The sequence below is a fragment of the Triturus cristatus genome, chromosome 6, assembly GCF_964204655.1.
Source record: "Triturus cristatus chromosome 6, aTriCri1.1, whole genome shotgun sequence".
Classification (NCBI taxonomy): Eukaryota; Metazoa; Chordata; class Amphibia; order Caudata; family Salamandridae; genus Triturus; species Triturus cristatus.
In genome coordinates, this window is record NC_140589.1 from 1,901,689,906 (window position 1) to 1,901,703,372 (window position 13,467).

The 13,467-nt window shown below is 45.8% G+C and overlaps 1 protein-coding gene across 2 annotated transcripts in view; it reads left to right on the forward strand.

Annotated features, from left to right (window-relative positions):
• The window catches only part of LOC146822374 (uncharacterized), a 127,638-nt gene that overhangs the window by 21,999 nt on the left and 92,172 nt on the right, over positions 1-13,467 (forward strand). The window lies entirely within an intron of this gene.

Below are 13,467 nucleotides of genomic sequence, written 5' to 3' on the forward strand. Positions count from 1 at the left end.
AGATTGGAAAGTGGTGTTAAATGAAGCTTGGAAATTTGCAGGCCCATATCGTGACTTTCTCTGTGGCAGAGGCAAATGTCTTGTGTCACCACTGTCGAGATTATTGGGGGATAGAATAAGCCCAGTGAGAGAGCTGTTATACGGTCTAAAGATGCACCCATCAGACCTAAGGCGTGAAATTCAACCCGCCTCCAGAGGATTGTTAAAATCCCCTATTATGCAATCTCCCAACACTGGTTTCCGGGTTTGGCCTATCCAACCCACCCTATTGACCAGTATAATTTTCTCTGGCAGCATCTGCGTGGGGAGATAAGAAGCCTTTGTCTTGGTTGCCAGCTAGTGAACAGTCTTGTTTTTGAGTTGATCGAAGTTTTCCTCTGCCCCCATCCTCAGAGGGGGCACATCTACCATAACAATGACGTATGGCGTGGCTGCCAGGGGCAGCTGAATAGTGGTATTGAAAGGGCAATATGCCGACTGTGATATTTGAGATGTGGCAGGGACGGACAAATCTGTGTTACTCAGGCTTCCCTGCTGGATTGGATGAGCCGTACTAGGCATTTGCCGCCCAGAGATAGCCATCATTATCTAGCCATCGGTTAAATTGGGAGTATAGGTGCACAAAGACGGTTAGCGATGGGGCTGCCGGTAGAACCTGGGCCTGAGGTTGAGCCTGGGGTGTTGCTCCCACACTTGTGCTGGCAATGGGTTCACAGGGGATAGTGCTTGGACCTGCATTTAGAAAAGTGTGCTGAAAATCAGCGAGCCGCCTGCTTATGCTTGAAGGTATAGTGTCCGCTGACCCCTTCAATGATCCGACTATTTGCTCAAGTGCGGAAATCCGAGTATCAAACACATTTAGGGCTGAGATTATCTTCATTTCAAAGTCTTTACAGGACGCTAAAAAACTATCAGCAAACAATGCTGGGAGACAGTATTACACGTAGTCACTCACTGCCTGCAGAGTACGCCACTATCCAAAAAGCCAGAAGAAAGGGGGATGGCCCAGGCTCTTTCAGTCTATGATGGGCTAAGACGGGCTTGTCCTTGCCCGGTCTACGCCCAGGCAGCGCACAAATGCGTTCTCGCGCAGTGGGAGCCTGAAGGTCCTATAATCGCCTCCGGGTGCAGGAACAGTTGTGAGAAAGCAGTGGCTGCCGCGGGATGCTCTGGGGCACGAAGTCCGCCCCTCTCAACCACTGTAGGTTCTTTAAGCACCTCCGGGTGCAGGAACAGCTGTGAGAAAGCAGCAGCTGCCGTGGGATGCTCTGGATTTAGAAGTCTGCCGCTCTCAACCACTGGATACAGGTCCCGTGCAGCTGTAGCGTGATGGCCCTTTAAGTGCCCCCGGGCACAGGAACAGCTATGAGAAAGCAGCGGCTGCCACGGGATGTTCTGGGGCTTGAAGTCCGCCCCTCTCAACCACCGGATACCATGTCATACAAGTATGACATTGTACACAAAATGGGGAAAGCTCAAAATCCAGCAGATTTGTTTTCACAAGAACCGCTACATCATCACAGTTCGACATCCAAGAAGGCTGAAGAATATCTCAATTTTATTGAGCTCCAGCACACCAGCGGCTCTGTCTGTGGAACAAATCATTGATTCCACCAATATGGACAAAGACATGACTATCATCAAAAGAAAAGGTACCCGGCAACTTGCAGATGATCTCAAATTCCAAAAGTTCAATAATGTACAGGATGTGCTATCAGTCAACCAAGAAGGAATAATATTAAGAGGCACGAGAATCGTCATAATTGAGAGTCTAAGACAGCAGATCATCGAGCTTTCCCATGAAGGACACCGTGGTATTGTAGCCACCAAGAGAGCCTTAAGAGATCGAGTGTGGTTCCCTTGACTAGACGAGCGAGTCGAGAAGGTGTTAAAAACATGACGCATTTGCCATTGCTTATCCCCCAAGGTGAAGCAGCACCCAGTGACAATGTTTGACCTTCCTGCACATGTCTGGGAGAGTTGTCATTGATTTCTTTGGGCTTCTAGGAAATGGGCATCATCTCATGGTAGCAAACACACTCCATTGACCATCTTGTTGTGTTTGCTATGTTCGCCCTAAGTGGCCAACGGTATGCCCAGTTGGGGGTGCCTTGCTCGTTGTGCCACTGGATTCAAACTAGCCTGGCTGATGAGGGGCGAAACCCTGAAACCGTTCCCAGGATGCTTGTTATCGGTCCAGGGAGGACGTGGCCTGGCAGTTTGGGCTGGACTGTTCCCATGAGGAGCAGGGTCAAGGCTGATTTGCATATGGCTGGGTCACAACTGGGGTGGCATGGTGAGCAAAAGAACAATGGATTAAACCCAGATCTGTGACTGGGTAGGAGTGGTTGAAAAGTTTCAGCACTCCGTCCATCATCTTGTTGTCTTTGCCATCATCTCTTGGTAATCATTGACGAAGATTAGCGTCTTCCTATGGTGGAAGGTCTATTGTCGACAACCCATGACAAAGTCATACAAGGGCTTGATGACATCTTGGAACCGTGGGGCACCCGAGATCCTCATATCTGATAATAGCCCCCCCCTTTAATAGCAAAGAGTTCAAATAATTCTTGTTAGATTCAATGCCAAACACCAAAGGAGTATGCCCCTCAGGTCCCAAGCCAATAGTGTAGTAGAATGAGTTATATCACCCTTAAGAGTGTGATTCAACGAGCGTTGATTAAAGGAATTAATCTGAACCAAGCTTCATGTCAGGCCCTCCCGGCCTATCAATCAACTACTCGCTCCCAGACTGGTGAGAGTCAGCCACCTTGCTAATTGGGCGAGCCATCAGAACAAATCTACTCCAATGGACGTTGAGTCTATCAGTAGATGCCGGTAAAGTTTCTAACACTGACGACAGTCAGAAGCAAAATGAAAACATGTGCAGATCAGCGCCATGGCGCCCTAGGAACAGTCTTTGACAAAGGAGACCGGGTACTGGCTAAATAGAGACAGAAGCGGAGAATGGCCTGTAGGTCTTCAAAAATACATGTACAACATTGTATGATTTGTAATGCACTGTTTACATTTAAAGTTGCATTCTGGGACTTGTAGTTTCATATAACATTTGTGTATCTGTTTATAAATGTCAGCAACAGAGCCAGGGATCGTTCTAAGAGACCCCCACGCAGGCACAGGTAGCCAGGCCTCAGTGAGGGCTGCTGCCTCCCACCCTCTCCCAAGGCCCTTTAAATGGCCCCTCCCACAACAGAGCGCTGTGAAGTAATGTATATAAAGAGAGGAGCCCCTGGGGGCTGGAGAATGATAACTAACAGCCCCTAACTCAAGCATTTGGGGGCAGCAGCCTGAGTCTGCAGGGGGCAGAGGGGCATGCATGGGGGTCATCCGAATAGGTGAACAGCCCCTATGGCAGGAATTTGTAGGAGAGAGGAACAATCTGCAGGGGGAGGGGGACTGCAAAGAGGCTTGGCAGGAGAAGGGAATAGTTACATGGATGGTGGGAAATGTTCTACCGTAGTCCGAGAGGTGAAGCCAGGACAGGGGGTGCCAGCACGAGGTGTTGGAGGGATGTTCAGTGCAGGAAGGTACTTCACACATTCCTATAGGAGTCTGCACCACAGATAAACAAGAGGGCAGATTTATTGTGTAACCAGGGAGACGAAAGCGTAGGCGGTGTGAGGGAGAGCATGCTGTCTGCTGGGGAGCCGTATGCGAGACAGTACGAGCTTGTTTGGACCAAGTATCGATAACCACAATCCCATATCGGATATTGAAGTAACATCTCCACCAGATAACAGTATAAGCTGCCTTTCTTTCAGCTCACCCACATTACCTGGGTCCTGGCTAATGAATTGCAGTGTAGAATGGTGTAGACAATGGACAAACCATTGCAAAGGCTCAGCAGATGCAGTCAGGTCCAGTACTGATGATGGACCAAAGTATTCTGCAGAAATATGTGATTTGAAGAGTAATCAAGCTATACAAGTAGCACAGCATGAATATCCTATCAGGACTGTCCGCTGGATAAAACCCCAAATTACAGGTGTATAATGACAGGCAGCTGGGATAATAATTTTCTGCTGACATTGCCTCTGTCTGAAAGATGTTACTGTGCTCTGCTGATGTGGTTTATCTCATAGTTGCTGATGTGGTTTACCCCATGTCTGCTGATGTGGTTACCCATGGCTGCTGATGTGGTTTACCCCATGACTGCTGAAGTGGTTTACCCCATGGCTGCTGGTGTGGTTTAACCCATGGCTTCTGATGTGGTTTACCCCATGGCTGCTGATGTGGTTTACCCCATGGCTGCTGATGTGGTTTACCCCATGGCTGCTGATGTGGTTTACCCCATGGCTGCTGATGTGGTTACTGTTGCGATGTACTTAATTGCTTTATTTATACAATGTGAGTTACGCTTTATTTATGTACTATAGTAATATATGTTAGTTACCCAGTATAAGGTTCATCAGAGATATATCCACTGTTGGTACGTCCCGGGACATCCCCTCTGCGTTTGGGTTGCCCCGTGTCCCTGAAGGTGGCTTTAGAATGTTGTGACAAGAGCGAGCATTGATGGAGAGAGGAGTGAGAAATAAAGGACTGGCAACTTACCTTCGTGTGGGTCCTTCTTCATAACACTGGCGACGATCTGTGTAAGGGGGCAGATGTACCTCACTCCTCCCCTTCTGAATCACTCCATCAGTGGGGGTGCCACATCAAGATAGAACCTGCCTGCTGTTCGTGACCTGTGACAAGATTCCTTGAACCTTTGGCGGTGGCGGGTGCACGTAACTCCAGAGTCTGTGACCGGCCTGTACTCTGTGGCGGTAACTAGTCACAAGATACATCTTTAGCGACCGGTAAGGAGTCAAAGCGTGTACGCCATCTCTCTCCTCAAACTGGACTCTGGTACCGAGCAGACTGGTGTGAGGCGCCGTTTCTCACCTCATCTGTGGGACACATCATAATTCTTCCTGTCACGATCCGAGTGCGGCGGCGGCTCCAGTTCCTGTCAGAAAAGCACGCAGCAGCGTCTCCAGTTCCTGATTGAGACTGTGCGCAGAAGCGGGTCGGAGACGCTTCCTCTACAAGCGCGTTGCCAAGCTACCGCACGAAGCTTCCGAAGCTGCTGGAGTTTCCACATAAGTATCGCAGGCTGACAGGGTCCAACGCCGGTAAGGTGAATCGTCGTTTTCGGAGGCACGCACTCCATGGCGTGCCTGCTGCATTTTCGGTGACACGCACACCTCATCAAGGCTTTCACCAATCTAAGCCTCTATAGTGGGCCTAGATTTAGAAAAGTTTTGTCCACGCATTCATGTGTATATTTTAACTCTGCTGGGCGTCTTCTACCACTGCGTGTTGAGGCACCGTTCGGTGACACGCACACCACTGCTATCATACCTTGGATCCTCTTGCAGTATTTCTACACCTGCGGAAAACATTTAACTGTCTCAGAAATATATTTCGTATAACATTGAACTTAAGGCAGTTTTCCGTTTTATGTGTATTAGTGAATGACTAAATTTTTAGAATTAAAACTCTATTAGCATTTAATTATGTCTGCAAGAAAAGTACAGAACACTATAGATTAGTCATGGTATTACTACATAACCTTAAGGTATAAGGGGTCCTGTTTTTCAGCCACTCGCGTCAAATATTGTTTATCTTCCAACAATAGTGGTAAATACACTATTACACCAACAATTTCTACTAAGCAAGTTATAACCTGTAGCGTGTAGTGGTGTATAATCGCTTTTCTCCGCCTTTGTGTGTGCGACTTCTTTGTCTTGTACTGTGGCAACCATAATAGTACAATTTATTCTGCAAGGGTGTAATTAGGGCACTATCACTATTATTCACCTAATCTGTGCCTCTCTAGTACTACATTCCGTTCTCCCACTATGGCGGCTGCCAGTATGCTACAACCTGCACCATTCTTAAACGAGATGGGGGAACCGACTATTCCATGGGAAGATTGGGAGAAAGTTTTTGAATCTTACCTAGTGGCAATAGGAGGGGAAAAATTCAGCGCTTTCAGGAAACAACATATCTTGCTACATAATTTGGGTTCAAATGGTAGGAAAATCTTTGAATCTCTGCCGGAGCCTGAAGGGGAAGAAGATGATGATGATGTATATGATACAACACTAACCAAATTGCGAAATCATTTTGGGGACAAGATAAATGTAGTCTTGGAGAGGCACAAATTTTTCAGTCGTACACAGGGCAAGCACGAGAACGTTTCAACATACGTCGCGGTTCTCAGAGCTTTAAGCAGACTGTGCATTTTCGGAGAACTTAATGATTCACTGATCAGAGATCAGTTAGTACGCTGTACCAACAGCAAAGAGATACAAAGAAAGCTATTAGAAAAACAACCGGACCTAACAGAAGCTATCAAAATCGCAAAGTCAATTGAACACACTGCGATATGCATGAAAGAAATAAATTCGACGGACTCCAGTGGGCAGGTTGCTGAGATACACAAACAAGAAGAAGAAACAGAAGTGTGCAAAATCAAACAAGATTCAGCAAAGAAGAACAAAGGTTGGCGTGGGCAAACGGCAAGCTCAGATAACGGGAAGTTCAAATGTTACCGTTGCGGAAGCAACAACCATTTAGCGAACGATCTCAACTGCCAGGCAAGGCATGCTTGGTGCAGGAAGTGCAATAAGAAAGGGCATCTTGCAAGGGTTTGTGGATGCTTTCCGAAAACTTCGGGGGGAAACCCAGCCACCACGACACCGACACAAGTGAAGAAAATAATTCTACAAGTGAAAGAAAATGAGATTCAAGAACTCCACACTTACCCGGTATGCGAGGTGACCCTCGATGGGAAGAAAGTGAAAATGTTCGCCGATTCGTGCTCACCTTTCACGTTAGTGAATTTTGCAGATTGTGAAGCTATCCTCGAGAAAGGACAAGACAAGCTGGATGAAGCCGACATAGCTCCGAGTGGCTATAATAGAGATCCCATACCCATGAAAGGGATGTTCAAGTCACTCATTTCGTTCAAAGGAAGACGGACGGTGGGCAAAGTCTACGTGGTGGAGAACGGTTCGAACCTACTGGGGTGGCAACACCAAAGGGAGCTGGGCATTAAGTTGGACCCGAATAACCCAGAACAAGTAATGATAATAGACCCTCCAGGTCAGAGCGAAGACATTGCTAGTGAATTCCCAGAGGTGTTTTCTGAGAAGCTGGGCCTGCTTAAAGATTTCCAGCATAGAATCCAACTAAAAAGGAACGCCAAACCAGTGATCCACAAAACCAGACCCATTCCACACCTAATGTGGGAACCGTTAAGGAAGGAACTGGAGAGGTTGGAGAAGATGAACATCATCCAGCCAGTAAATTGCTCAGAATGGATCGCCCCGATTGTAATCGCAAAAAAAGGTCATAGTCAGGACATTCGCATGTGCATTGACCTTCGCGATTTAAACAACAGCATATTAGTGGAAAAACATCCTTTGCCACGCATACACGAAATGTTAAGCACCATGGGGAAGGCAAGTTACTTCAGCGTCCTGGATCTCTCCATGGCATATCACCAAGTGTAACTCCATCCAGACTCCAAAGCGCTCACTGCATTCACCACCCCCATGGGCAACTTCATGTTCTGCCGCATGCCATTCGGATTGGCCTCTGCGGCAGGAGTTTTCCAAAGGATCATGCAGCACATCTTAGAAGGGGTACCGAAAACGCTTTGTTTTCAAGACGACGTGCTGATATATGGGGCAAGCAAGGAAGAGCACGATCAGACGCTGAGACAAGTGCTAGTTAGGTTCAGGAAGGCAGGACTCACACTGAAAAGAGAGAAGTGCCAATTAGGGGTGGAATCAGTGGAGTACGTAGGGCATTGCATTTCAAAGGAAGGCTTCAAACCAAAGCACTGCCTGGTGGAAGCGGTAAAAGACGCACCTGCACCTACGAACAAGGACGAATTAAAGTCATTTTTAGGATTGGCAGAGTACATGGCAAAGTACGTAGACCACTTCTCAGATCTAACGGCCAACCTAAGGGACCTCACCAAGAACAACACGCAATTCACGTGGACGGAGGAGCATGAGAAGTCATTTTCAAAAGTAAAAGAAGGCATTTTATCTGCTCCATTCCTCTGCAACTTCGATCACAGCCGGAAGACCTTCCTCACTACAGATGCCAGTGGGAAAGGGTTAGGTGCAACGCTGTCACAAGTCATCGAAGGAAAGGAAAGAATTGTCGCATTCGCATCAAGATCACTCACTAAAGCAGAACAGAACTATTCGGTGGTGGAAAGGGAGGCGTTGGCTTGCTTTTGGGGGGTGAAACATTTCAGATTCTTTCTGTGGGGTATCCAATTTGGTATACGCACGGACCATAAGCCTTTGGTTTTCATGTTCAATCCTAAAAACAGTCCATGCAACACTCCCCGCATAGCAAAATGGTTGCTAGGGTTGGAAGGATTTTGTTATACACTCAAATATGTGCCGGGGGTTCAAAATGTAGCAGCCGACTTCTTGTCAAGAAGCCCCATCGACAAAGAAGAGCAGTTTGAAACACAGGAATACCCGGTTTTCCAACTCAATTCAGGCACCATCACCACACAAGAATGGTTAGAAGGCATGAACTCTGACAACAACATAACACAAGTTGTTAAGTACACCATACAAGGTTGGCCCGAATCTTCAGACCACATTAGCGCAGAGTTGAGAGCGTTCTGGGAGGTAAGGGTAGAGCTTAGTGTAGACCAAGGCGTCCTATTTAGAAACGAGAAAATAGTCCCACCCGAACCCATGAGGGGCAAAATAATCGATTTGGTACACGAGGGCCACCTGGGTAGAAGCCTGACGAAAGCAAGGCTGCGAGAAAGGTATTGGTTCCCCAAGATGGACTCCCTGGTAGAGGCAAGGGTGAGAAGTTGTACCATATGTTCCAACAGTGACAAATCTAGATTAACAAGAAAGCCACCTTTGTCACCCGTAGCGGTACCAGACAGACCGTGGGAGAAAGTTGCATTAGATATCATCGGCCCACTCAACTGGAAAGGGGTTGGAAAACCGTTTGCATTGGTCATAATAGATTATCACTCCCACTGGACAGTAGTCAAAATGGTCCATCAGATAACGACCATATCGGTAGTACAATTCCTGAAGGACACATTTGCCCAGGAGGGCATACCTTCCTCTATAGTGACGGATAATGGGGTCCAATTCACATCCCATATCATGACGGAGTTTTTGAATAAACTCGATATTACACACTTAAGAACAGCACTATACTGTCCCAGGGCAAATGGGCAGGTAGAGAGAATGAACCGCATGGTCAAAGGGTGCATTCAGTTAGCGGTGGTAAACAGAATACCAACCGAACAGGCATTACAGGAGATGTTATGGGCGTATCACACCACTCCTAATTCAGTAACGGGAGTTTCCCCATTTGCTGCGATGAGAGGGAGGAAACCAGGTACCAAATTCTTCCCATACTGGTTAGGAGGGGGATCCCAAGTCACAAGAAACACGCACGCTTTCAGGGAAAGAGTAGATGCTCATCAAAGCAAATACAAGGCCCAATTTGATAACAAACATGGGACCAAAGACCCCCAGTGGAATGTGGGAGACTGGGTATGCGTCAAGGTGCCGAAGAGGTACGAAGGTGAGACTAAATTCACAGAACCCATGCGAATAAAAGACATAAGAAACAACACAGCCATACTAGATAATGGCCAAATGTGGGGCATGGACAGGTTAGCTAAACCACAAAACACACACAGCCAACTTAGTGCAGAGGTGCAATATAACCAAGACATCAGGGGGCCACCTGTCACACGCAGATCACGCGGGGCTCCCGGGTGGCACAAAGACTTTATTAGGTACAAGTAGAAAATGTATCTGTTACTGCTGTTCACCTTTTCCTTATCGTTAAGGGGGATGATGTGTTGCGATGTACTTAATTGCTTTATTTATACAATGTGAGTTACGCTTTATTTATGTACTATAGTAATATATGTTAGTTACCCAGTATAAGGTTCATCAGAGATATATCCACTGTTGGTACGTCCCGGGACATCCCCTCTGCGTTTGGGTTGCCCCGTGTCCCTGAAGGTGGCTTTAGAATGTTGTGACAAGAGCGAGCATTGATGGAGAGAGGAGTGAGAAATAAAGGACTGGCAACTTACCTTCGTGTGGGTCCTTCTTCATAACAGTTACCCCATGACTGCTGATGTGGTTTCCCTCATGACTGCTGATGTAGTTACCCCATGGCTGCTGATGTGGTTTACCCCATGACTGCTGGTTTATCCCATGGCTGCTTATGTGGTTTACCCCTTGGCTGCTGATGTGGTGACCCTGTGAAACCTTAAAATCTGAATCTCTCGTTTTCTGATTCAGCTATGCCTCATCCATACTCACCTTTGACCTGTTTTCAGCCTGATTCTCTTCCTGACGCCACCTGCATAAACATTAGGTCACGAAGCTAAAGTTGAGACATTGTAGTCTGCGTAAACATGCAGAGTCAGCTTGCTCGAAGGTTTTCAGGCAATAGTTAATCCTTAAGTAAAGTCTACTCAGAATAGCACATTTTGTTGTTCAGCCTTAAAACGTAGAAATTGCACAAGACACCGAGGCTGTCAGATTCTTGCCTTAGCTCATTTGTGTGTTCTTTCTAAAGTTCTATTTACCTCTGGGCGTTCCTTGTTTGTGATCTTCCCTATAAAAACCCATGTAGCCATTGTTGAGGCATGCTCCTTCCTTGAGTAACTCCATGGTGCTCGTTGGATGGAGACCCAGTCTGAATGCTTCATAAATTACCTATGGTTTGTACTTCGCTCCACTGTTGATTCCTCTTTACTTGATAAGAACCTGTGGCGAAGTGGTGATCTCTGCACCAGCAGGTTATTAATTAATCGGCTCCACAAATTGGCGCTCAAACGTGGGTCCCCATCAAGCGCTTGCAGTCGGACCAGGGCAGATCAGGTCGGTAAGACGAACTTCGCTGAGGAATCGCCCCACCTGATGAGATTAGTGTTGCTCGTGGTCCAAGGTGATTTTTCTGCTCTCCAACTCCATTCTTCCTGGCGGCTGCGAGCCTTGACTGGGGCCTTCGGTTGGTGATGTTCTTTGGATCAGGGAGGATCGACAGGTGGGAGGCGAAGACTACGCATGAGGTAAATCTGTATTGAACCGGTTCATTTGTTCATTTGGTTAGGATTTGTTTGGTATTTGATTGACTTGATATTCGTCTTGACTTGGTATTTGTTTGGTAATCCGTTCAGAATTGGTACTCCATTCGGAATCTGTTTGGAATTTTGAAACCTAGGATCTGTTTGGTATTTTGAAACTTAGACTCTGTTTTGGAACTTGCTATTTGTTTTTGCTAACATTTTTTCTTACAGGTAATGTGAGAATATTTTTTATTTCTCTCTGTATATAAGTCTTTTTTAATCTTATATAACATGCCTGTGATTAGCACTCTTTGGAAGTTTTGTTGTTGCTGCTGCGATAAGCAGAGCATTTTGGAAGCAAGTTAGCTGGCGGCACCAGAAGGTATGCCAAATTTGGAAATGTACATCAAATATGGTATTTGTTCCATTATGTATAAATGCATTGTGGAACAAATATACAAAAGGGGATCCCAGTTAGAATGGCCATTAGAGGGAACCATGGACCCTCACAAACTCGAGTATTTAGAGAAACGATTGTTTTTAAAGAAAGTTAGGCCGGCTATGTTTGACAGTTTGCGTATGTTGTAAAAGAAGTGAGGGAGCGGCAGCTCAAGGCAGAGAAGGTACAAAGGAAACAGGAAAGGAAAACAGAGTATCAGAAGTATCAAGAATTGAAGGATAAGGAAGTTCAGGAGAAAAAGTAATGTTTAGATAGTGAGCATAGATTATTAATATCTAAGGAATATATAGTTAGACCAACTGTAGCAGTTCAGGTCCACCAAGAAGATGTGGATTCAGATATTGATGGGTTGCTGATAGAACGACCCCCACCCCCATATGTACCTTTAACACCTCTTCCCCCTGCACCATTGAATGTTGTCCCCCTTGTACCCCTGGTTCCACCTCCTTTGCCTGCGGTTGTTCAGCCCCTTATTTTTCAACCAGTACCGGTACACTCTTCACCCTTTCCAACCCAAGCCACTGCACCCCCATCCCAAGCCTCTGCGCCCCCATCCCAAGCCTCTGCTCCTCCACCTCAGGCCACTGCACTTCAAATGTCTAATGATTCTGTACTTTCTGCATCTGTTCTAACCCCTCGAGTTCTTCGCTCTACTGTACCTCAGTTTCGCCAGGATGCGATAAGATTGATGGTATTAAATTGGTGAAGTGATTTAGAAATAGAAGCAGAAGACATGATAAACCAGATTCAGGATTTATCTGAAGGCGAGTGTCTTTGTCTTATAAATAAGCTCTCTCATCAACTTATGGTTCAATGGGAGATGACTACAGGGCGAAATGGCCCGGATGATGTTAGAGCAATTAACAGACAGTGTCAGATCGGGGCCTTCCCTGTAGATAGCATTAATAATGCTATTGCAATTATAATTGGATAATTTAATGAACTCTCTTCCTCTCCTTGAATAAAGACCTATGAGGGAAGCTGCGCCACAGTTCATTCCTGGAAGAGGGAATGCCGATAATGATGACCCTAATGGTCCCAATGCTAGAGCCCATTTTTAATACAATTGGTTATATACGCCCTGGAAAGGGATGGATGTACTTACTTTAAAAGCCTCCTTACCAGACATAAGGAAAAATCCTAGGGGATTTTATGATCATGTATAGGCAGCCATTGATTCCTGTATCATGACTTTAGCGGATATCGATATGTTTTTTTTGGTATGATCCTGCCACCAGATATGTGCCGACTTACCTGGAAACCGGATCATGCTGTTGATTTGGGGCGGAGATTGGACTGCCATTATAGCAGCTGATAGAGATAGGAAACTTGGTCAGAAACCTAGTCAGCTCGTTCTGGATCTACCACGGTAACATACTTACAAAATAAAATAAAAAGAGAAGTATCCAGAAAAAGAGAGAAAGGAAGAAAGAAAGGAAAGAGAAATGGGATATATAGAACTGGAAGAATGGAAAGAAAGTATGTATAAGAAGGCAAAGGAGGATGAGATGGGGGAAACAGTGATGTAACGTAACATGTTGTAAGGGAACTGAGACATCATTTCCATAAAAATTTTAATTGAAATTTAGGGGGATTTGTGGTGATATTAAAAATCACCAAAAGGGGGATTGGTGGAGCAGGTAAAACAAAATGTTGTATACCTTCTCTATTTTGCATGATAAAATACTAATTACGTAACTTTCTAACTATTAACGTGTATTTATTGTTTGCCGTGCTCTAATTAATCAACCTCCACCTTAATACACACGAATTTCACGCGGGACTAAATGCAAATTGCATGGCAAATTATCCTAATGAATAACTGTGGTACGCGTATTAACGGTAGATTGTGTTGATATAGAAAATTGCATGGTTTATATTGCTTTTGTGATGTTTTGCG